This window comes from Lycium ferocissimum, chromosome 8, assembly GCF_029784015.1.
Source record: "Lycium ferocissimum isolate CSIRO_LF1 chromosome 8, AGI_CSIRO_Lferr_CH_V1, whole genome shotgun sequence".
Taxonomy (NCBI): Eukaryota; Viridiplantae; Streptophyta; class Magnoliopsida; order Solanales; family Solanaceae; genus Lycium; species Lycium ferocissimum.
In genome coordinates this window covers 5352856-5363153 of record NC_081349.1, presented here as the reverse complement: position 1 = coordinate 5363153, position 10298 = coordinate 5352856, and the positions used below count along the sequence as shown (strand labels likewise).

The 10298-nt window shown below is 40.6% G+C and overlaps 1 pseudogene; it reads right to left on the bottom strand.

Annotated features, from left to right (window-relative positions):
- Window positions 1-1854: 1854 nt before the first annotated feature.
- LOC132065979 (ATP synthase subunit beta, chloroplastic-like) lies at window positions 1855-9690 on the bottom strand (annotated as a pseudogene).
- Window positions 9691-10298: the final 608 nt, after the last annotated feature.

Here is a 10298-nt window from a genome sequence, read left to right as displayed (position 1 = left end):
TGGGCACAACTCGCCTCAGTGATTTCGTGCCCGTGAAGGAAGAGCCGCCGATATGGAGCCGAGGTTAGTATTGTAACCGTGCCAGCGGAACCTTGTTTGCAAAAGCATAACCATCATAACTAAATTTCTTCCTTTGGAGTGGACCCTATATGTTCCTCCTTGTCCGCTTTCATGGAGAGTTTCACGCCGAAGCGCTTTCACCATTACCTGTGTCCTACCCTCGCCAGCAGAATCACTAGACAGAACGTTACTGGTTCTGTCCAGAATTCAAAAACCTATTCAACATTAAAAATTTCAGAAAAAGTTGTGCCTTCAAAACACAAATTCAGCATATAAAAAAAAAAAAAAAAAAAAAAAGCCTGGCAAGGGCACAATCCCATCTTTTAAGCTAATAAAATATCCGAATAATGCACCAAACAAAACAACAAATCAAAGACAGAAAACAAAAAATCCAAATTCTTCATTACATCCACCAAATAAAACCAAAGCAAATGTCTGAAATCAAGGCCCTATAAGGGCTAAACCATAGCCAAAGGAGAACCACTACTGCTGCCTCAAGCTGGACACCTCGTCACACTCCGCATCCGAACTACTGACATCAGTACCCTCTTTGGGCTTAGACAGGAAAGAGTGCTGCTCATCATCGTCCTTGGTCATGATCGGAAGCTCTAACTTTAGGTACATTATCTTGAACATCCCCTTGAAGCCCCTCCACACTTTTATAAGCAGCTTACCTTTGGACCTACTCTTCTTCTTCTGCACATCAAAGTCCTGACCAAACTTACCATGAGCCTGAGCCATAGAGGTGTAGGCGGTCTGAAGTGTGCTAACTGAAGTCTTCATCTTTTTTTGCGCCTCCAGGTACTCCTTCATCTCCTCCTAAGTGAAGTAAACAGCAGTAGCGCCTGATCTACCGGCCTCAATGGAAGGCTTGGGAAGCCTGAGGATCATCCCCTTTCACTCCTCCATCCGAGAGCTCAGCAGCTTGAAGGGTCCCTGTGGTAGTGAGAGTGCAGCCTCATCCTTATCCTCTCCAAGACTCACCTCAATTTTCCTGTTCTTAATTTGAATCACACTACCCTACCCCTTCACCCTTGAAGGTTTGAAGTCAATGTTAGAATCGATCATATCATCATCTCTCCGGGGAACATTTACCTTCTTGCATAAGGCGGTAATAAGAGAGAAAACATCAGACTCGGACCCGGCTTTTGCACGTTCTCCTTCCACTCCCGAACCAGGTGATAACCCACATTCACTGGGATGTCATCCAAGATACAGGCTATCACAAGAGCACGATTGTAGGTGACATCGGTGGTATTACCCGAAGGACTTACCCAAGAGATGATGTTCAGCCACCTCTTGGCCTCGGCAGTGAAGTGAGTGTTCTTAATTCCCATCTTCTTATTGACGCAGTCGACTATCTTCCTATCCTCCTCCGCGACTAATTTTGAGACTAACCAAGCCCCATTACCATAATATTCCTTCTCCTCCATAGCACTAACAGGATGGTTCGCCAGTTCATAGTGAGCATTTATCACCTCGGCACCAATCTTCACCATTGTGCCCCGAATCTTAATTTATGGGTCCGGATCGGACAAGTGCACCTTCTTAAGATTGGCATATAACTCCCTTACCCATCCCTTATTTGCTTTACCAGGATCATTGATGAAGCAACTCCATTCAATCATATGTAGTCGTTCATAGAACTCAGGAGCACGTTGATCTACCCTTTTTCATATTGAGACCCCTTTCCAGCAGCAGCCCTTTCTCCTCCATATCCTTAAAATAACTATGCTGACATTCCCGAGACAGGAAACAAAGAGTGTCATAGTTTTTGGCACCTCCTGCTTCAACTCACCCTTGGCTAGGAGCAGCACATCCTCCTTCAACACTCACTTGGCTAGGAGTAGCACTTTCTCCCTCATTTTGAGACTGAATTTATACCTGCAACAATTAATTAAGTAAGTTCTGGCAATTGTGCCATATCCGTTATTTAATTACATTTCGTTCAAGCACAAGAGACCAGCAAAAACAGCCCTAGTCGCACCAGTATGAAGCTATTGGTTTTCATCAAACCTGTGCAGGTCTCACCTCGGCGGATGACATGCCGCTGGAACGAGGCTGCTTTCGCGAATAAGTGTCTGCATGGGCGGACAGTTTATGTCTGCGCAAGTAAGGATGCGAGGGTGGATCTGCGATAGCGAATGAGCCTTCGCATTTAAGCAACATTCCCCACCCCCATTACTTTTGCGCCAGCACAAGTTGACCAGCTGAAGCGAAGTCGGACCTGCGGAACTAGTCTGCGGAGGCGGACTTGTCTTTAACCTTGAGCAACCCAGAAAATTTTCATAAACCTTTCTTAATTTTGGAACCAAAGCCAGTGTGTTACCTTTAGATCATCTAATATTCAAGCGTGCATGGCCCCTAGACTTCGTGAAATATGATTCCAAGCAACAAACACCCCAATAAAGTTTCAAGGGTTCGAACCCAACCAGAATGGACAATCACCCATTGTTCTTTGAGTTTCCACCCCAACTCCGAGAAATTCTAAAGTGTTACACAGTGAAACGCTTAACAATCATCAATTTTTAGATTCTTCTACCACTCACCCAAACCCACATCACTAAAATTTCAAAATCATGCTCACAAGTTATCAGAAATTAGACATGTATAATTCAGATTAGTAACCCAAGACCATTCCAGAGTTAATGAAAGTAAATATGTACCTTGTTTTGATGATTCGGGGAAGATTGCGTACGGATGATAACCCATCCTTGCTAGAAATTTTGCCTTACAATTTTGTGCAAGTTTCTGTTTAGAAGTGGTGTTTGACTAAAGTGGTTAGGAGAGACCTTCATTTTTGTGGGAAGGGAGTTGAGAGGGTGTAATGTTGGGAGAGAAGGAGAAAATTTCGGGTGGTGGAGTTTTTGATTTGGGGTATGGAAGGTAAGGGGATCGACCCTTTTATTTCTAAAGTTGCTGACTTCTGCTTTGGCGGAAATTCCTCCCTCCCGCGCATCCGCCCTAGTGGATAGTGACGTCCCCACCGTAAGTCCCGCCCTTTTTCTTATAAGCCGCTTCAGCGGGATCTCTCGCGCCAGCGACTGCCCCCTTACGGATAGCTTTCTACGAGAGCAGAACCAGATAATAACCGTCCAGTTGAGAAGTAGTTATTCCACCCTAATGCAATCTAAGTCTATTGCCGATTGAGGTGCAACCCTAGAAAGCCTATTAGACGATCAAAATTCGGTGCGGTGCGGTGCGACTCGACCAATTCATTAAAATTTCTCTAATTTTTCATTCAAACAGTTCATTCCTAATTTGTATTCATAAGTGGACGGTTCAGTTTACTCACAACGAGAGTTAATTGGTAAAAAGAAGCTGGTATCGCTAAGTTCAGGTGCGAGGTGTGACGTTGACCCTAGGTATTTCATGCTATGTGTTTGTAACGACCCTGCTTGTCTTCTTCCCATCTTCTGTCTTTCGAGGATGAACGATTGTTTAATTGGTATCAAATGTAACAACCCGTTTGGTCATTACCGACTTCCGTTAAACCTTGCACAAACCATCCTTGTTCAGATGTGCACCGTTAGTTGGATGCGTGGGATTTTCAGTTAAGGTTGACCTTTAGTCGAGTTGTAAAGAAATTAAAATCGATCTAGGACCTCCCAGATTCAGTTCCTTCGTTCCTACAATGGGTGAACCGCGCCTTCAAGTCCGCCCCAGCGTTATCTGTTCCGCCACAGCAGAAGAGTCGGATTTGACCCTATTTTCCACCAAACATTTATTCCAAGCCGATTTGGAGAGCATTTTCAGGGGAAATTCAATGTGACCTTGGGAAGGCTGAGTTCTAAACCTTATCTACTCTATCTCCCTTTAACCCCTTCGTTTACTTTTTAAGAAATTGATGCTAGGATTTAATAAATTGGGAGATTTCTTGACTTGTAAAACCCTAGATGGGAAATGTGGCTTTCTTAATTAAAAGTCATAGATCAATTGAAAGAATTTCTTAGCTTCTAGTTTAACCTAGTTACCCAACTCAAAACTTCTGTTTTCTTCAATGGATTTGCAAATGGGTAAAGTCTTGAGTTTTCTTTAAATTGGGGGTTTTAAGGATGAATGAATTAGGTGGCTTGTTTGGGTCTAGATGACAATGAATCTTAGATTATTAATCAATGGAGACTTAGAAAATTTTGTTTGAGAAGATGTTTCGACTTTACCCTTATGGGCCCGGAGTCGTATCTTAGGTACTCTAGATTTCTATTGGGTTGTGCCTATCTTATATTCTTAATACTTTGCTTACTGGGATTACTTGCCGTTCCTAGATGTCACGACCCAAACCGATGGGCCATGACTAGTGCCCGAGCTGGACACCCATATACGAACCTGCTAGATATACTCAGACTAAGGCTGGAAACAATATGGCAATCCGTAAAAGCATGCTGTAAACTCATCATGTCATATATCGAAATGAACCTGTCTCATGAGAAGTTACAGCTAACCAAAACATAACAAATATACAAACCGACAAGGCTGCCACTATACACGGGGACATCCAACACGAACTACATCGATATAGCTGACCAAAACATATATACACAACCCACATATGTCTACAGACCTCTAAGAGTATAACAGTGAAGCATGGCGATGCAAGGCCTGGTCGTACCCTTGAATATGTATAAGTCTATACCAAAAGGATCTGTACCAAAATGACTCAAGCTCTGGAACAATGGAGCTCTCCAAGCAGCTGAGTAGCGGTCCTAAGCTGGAAGATCACCAAACTGAGTATCTATACCTGCGCGCATGAAACGCAGCCCCCGAAGAAAGGGGATCAGTATGAAAAATGTACTGGGTATATAAAGCATGAAGTACAATAAAGATAGTCATAACTGAGTAAAAGATGACAGGAGACAAGTATGATAATCAAATATACCAATGCATCTGTGCCTTACGAGATGAGAGTCATTCATTTATATAATATACCGTACTCGACCCGCTATGGGACTCGATGAACGAAGTCATATACATACATACCGTACCCGGCCCGTTATGGGACTCAGTGAAATATATATAGCATACCCGGCCCATTATGGGACTCAGTGAAATATATATAGCGTACCTGGTATTATGGGACTCCGTGAAATATATAGCGTACCCGGCCCATTATGGGACTCGATGAAATATATATAGCGTACCCGGCCCATTATGGGACTCGGTGAAATATATAGCGTACCCGGCCTATTATGGGACTCGGTGAAATATATAATATACATACCCGGCCCGCTAGTGTGGGACTCGGTGAAGTGAGGCAATAACAATGTGCACGAATAGAATATTTGAAGCAATCATGTACAAACAAAATCATCATTTAGAACTCTAGGGAATAAACAGAATGAACAAACACTTGAGAATCAAAGACAACTGTCATGTCAAGTACCACTGAGAACTAGAATTCATTGGAGTCATGTATGTTCATCGTTCGCTCGTTTTATGTAATTCATGCCAAAAAGAAAGAAGGGATAGCTTTACATACCTGTTCAGCCTCCAATTATCTACGCTTATTCCTCCGAGCTCACAAGTCCACATTTAAGAGGATTCACACTATCTTTAGACTCATCGTAGTATACTTGTGCTAAACTTTCAAGTAAACCTTTCTAAAATCTGCCAAAATTTCGGCAGCATCTCCTCTGTTTATATGCCTAGCCCGAAATCTCAATTCAGTAACCAATAACAACAACAACAATAGTAATACTAATATCAACCACATCATCATCAATACCAAAATATTCCATAAAACATCCCACACGATGTTTTTCAACATACAACAACAATATACAATTCCTTTCTTTCCAATCAAGGAGCATAATCTTATCAACACACCAACAACATTAGATACCATATCTATACATGTAAATCAGCCCTACCACACGGCCACAACATGCTCAAAACAGTCCATAAACACAATAACTACAACACAACACTTTATGACCTTTCCTCCATAACTATTTTCACTTTTAAGACTTACTAAACCTTCAAATCAACTCAACATACGAGATAGGATGAATAAAATACCTTATAATTGAAGAAATTCAGCCACACCAACTTTCTTCCAGACCAAACTTACCACAACATCAAGTAGAAGCAAGAACAATCACCTTTCATGGACTAGTTTGGTGTAATCTTGTTAAATTCTTGATTTAATGGGCTATAAATGCTTGGGATTTGTGTTGGGAAGTTTCTAGGACTATTGAGAATGTAAAATGCTAAAAAAATGGAGTTAATGGGGGTATTTATACCCCTCATAAGTCGGTTCCACCGACCTTCTCAAGTGGGACCAGCGCTTGGAGTCTTTATCTTAAAATGGCCATAACTCCCTACTTCGATGTCATTTTGACGAGAGGTTTGTTGAGTTGGAAACTAGTCTCGACGAAATTCATTTTAGTCTTTTGAAATACCTTAAAACTCCTAATATACGTGGAGATATACCCCTCCAAAATTGACCCAAAATTTTGTCCAAAATTCTGCCAACTTTTTTCCAAACTTTTGATAAACTTATTTTCTTTGATTTTCTTGGTCCCAGAATCTTTCAAAACTCTCCATACATGATAAAATCATTAATCATGCTTGATAATGGTCATTTGTTTTGGTTTCAGGGTTGTCCTTCCCGGTTACGACTTACGAGATCGTAATTCATCCTTTACCTCATTGTTACGAACTTCCCATTGTACCTTCTAAAACTTCATGGGACGTCTCGGATAATCCATTAATACTATGAAGTACGTGGCATTCTCATGCTCTGAAAATGCAAGGTGTAACATCCTTCCCCCCTTAGGAACATTCGTTCTCGAATGTTGTAGCTTGCGAGCTTACAATACTTTTATTAGTTTCTTGAAATGGTTGTCCTCCTTTAGTTCCTAATCTCCATGCTCTTATACTATGGGCCCATTAGCCTTCTTTCATATCCTCCCAATTCTCTGTTGAACTCATTCATTAGTTCCATATCCTCATGTTCTTATGTATGTACTCAGTGGTCACTGATATCTAGTTACTGTCCTGGGACCTGTTGCCCTTAAGATGGTCTTAACTCGTGATTGCTACGGCTCCCTGCCAATCTGTGAGCACTCTTAATTGTTGTACTCTTTTGCCTTGCTCCTTATTTCTCTACTAGTAGACAAATTCTCTTGTTCAAATATGGCACCCTTCCTTGCTTGCTTCTTTGGTGCTATTTTAGATTGTCCCTTTTTGTACTCGTTGACCTTATATACATACCATATCATCTTCTTTTAATTCCTTGGTTGGACTCTTTAATTCCTTACAATATCATTCTATTCATACATGAACTTTTCCTACAATTTCCTCTCCTGAGTTTTAGCATAATTGCAATATAAACTCATAAACATGGAACTAAGATAAAATCCTACTTAATCATAACTTCCTTTTGATATGAGTATGCTTTCTTCTTATGTCCTTGATTCTCTTGTACCGGTGATCATTTGAGACTTAAATTAGCCTATGTTGTTCTTTGACTCCCTATCGGTGTCCTTACACCATTTTTGTCGGCCCTTGCATCATGACGATTGTCTATATGGTTCTATAGAATATACTCTCACATTTGATATGACCAGTGACTTGTGACTTCATGACTTGCGAGGAACTTTCTAGTCTCAGGTAGCACTGTTGTCTTGCTATCCATAGGCACACTATCTCCCCTTTCCTTTGGAGATCACTGAACTCCCTATAATTATTCCTCTTGTTAAAACTTTTATCTCTTCTAGGCTAAGATTTCTATTTTGTAATCCATATTGTCATTTATACTTACTTCTTGGTCAGCTTACAGGCCCTTCTTACTCCTTTCGTCACCTCTCATAGTACGTTACGACACACTTAAATGTAACCAAAATTTCTTCAGTACAAGCGATTCGAACCATAGTCCGGAGACATAACATGTCGCATCGACAAAACTCATTCTCCTTCCTAGATTTGTCTCATGATATACCTGTATTTAATCCATTCTCACTTTTCTTTAGCACATTCTTGACATATCAGTTCATCTCGAAATTTGACTCCTTCAATCCAATATATTTCCCTCTCTTGAGCTCTGGATTGTTGTAGCTCATCTTAGAACTGAATTTGTTCTTCCCCTTTTTTAAAGGATGTTCTCATATACCGTAACCTTTGAGTGTTAACCGTCTTTGATAGTCATCTGGCTGACCTTAGCGATCCTTCAACTCCTCTGCTCCATATAATGCTGGAGTTCTTTTCATTGCATGGTTTAACTTGTTTTCCTTTTTGCTAATTGAGTTCTTGTATCAAATCAATATGCTTATACATATCGGATACAATTCAAATGCCTTCTTTATAGTCTTTTCACTTCTACCTCTCTTGACTAGTAGTCCCTTAGGTTAATGAATTAATGGGGACATCGGAATTCATTAGGCCCTTTATGGAGTGTCCAACTATACCACGCTCTTTTAGCCTTAGTCTTTCTCCACGACTATCTTCTTAATATCCTTGAAGTTCTCCTTGCTCTACGTTCCCAATTCCGATTTTTATCTATACTATACCATTAAAAGTTGATATTCCACACCATCCATTCCCACGATTCGTCCCTTTCATTAGCTTCACTCATTTTGTTCCGTAATTCTTCTTAACTACTTGTTTGCATCACAGCTATGCATCATAGTCCTTCTAGTGTTCTGTCGGTTCTTGTTCTTATCGTGAAATCCTCACAAAGTACACCCTTTCCTTTCTTCTTTCGTCGAGTCTTCATCTCCTTTATGATACTGAAACTTGTGCACACATATATAGACATATATATCTCGAATTTTCTCGGTTTTCTTCATGATCGCATCTTTGCATCTTTCACACAACCATTGAAAAGTTTGCTTAACTCTTTGGGCGGTTTCATAATGTTCCTCACCAACGATCCGAGGTTGAAGCATGGTTGACGTTGAATCTAAAGGATCTACTGCTGGATAAATACCTTTGGCAGGCGAATCCTCTTGATAGTACGGTAGTAGCATCTAAATGTGCAAATGTCGTAGCGAGGGCGGGGGTCGGTGAAATCGTCTGCGGGTACATAAACTGCTTAAATAGAGGTTATGGACCCTTCTTTGGTAGAAGTAATTCTTTCTTGTAAAGAACCCATTTCGGTACTCAGGGTCGGTTGATAACCTACAGCGCAAGGCATTCTACCCAATAAGGCCGATACTTCTGATCCTTGGACGAAACGGAAGATATTGTCAATAAATAGAAGTACGTCTTGCTCATTAACATCTCGAAAATATTCCGCCATAGTTAGGGTCAAAGCAACTCTCATACGAGCTCCCGGCGGTTCATTCATCCGACCGTAAACTAGGGCCACCTTTGATTCGCAAAATTTTCTTCATTAATCACTCCGCATTCTTTCATTTCCATGTAAAGATCATTTCCTTCCCGAGTACGTTCACCCACTCCGCCAAATACGGATACGACCCGGTGAGCTTTAGCAATATTGTTAATTAATTCCATAATGAGTACTATTTTACTCACTCCAGCTCCTTCGAATAGTCCGATTTTTCCTCCATGGCGATAAGGGGCTAAAAGATCTACTACTTTAATTCTTGTTTCAAAAATAGATAATTTTGTATCCAACTGTATAAAGGCGGGCGCAAATCTATGTATAGGAGACATTGTACTACTATCTACAGGCCCTAAATTATCAACAGGCTCTCCGAGCACGTTAAAAATTCGTCCCAGAGTCGCTCTTTCAAGAGGATTCACACTATCGTTAGACTCATCGTAGTATACTTGTGCTAAACTTTCAAGTAAACCTTTCTAGAATCTGCCGAAATTTCGACAGTATCTCCTCTGTTGATATGCCTAGCCCGAAATCTCAATTCAGGAACCAACAACAACAACAACAACAATAGTAATACTAATATCAACCACATCATCATCAATACCAAAATATTCCATAAAACATCCCACACGATGTTTTTCAACATACAACAACAATATACACTTCCTTTCTTCCCAATCAAGGAGTATAATCTCATCAACGCACCAAAAACATTAGATACCATCTCAATACATGTAAATCAGCCCTGCCACCACATGCGCAAAACAGTCCATAAACACAACAACTACAACACAACACTTTATGACCTTTCCTCCAAAACTATTTTCACTTTTAAGACTTGCTAAATCTTCAAATCAACTCAACATAAGAGATAGGATGAAGAACATACCTTATACTTGAAGAAATTCTACCACACCAACTATCTTCCAGACCAAACTTACCACAACATCAAGTA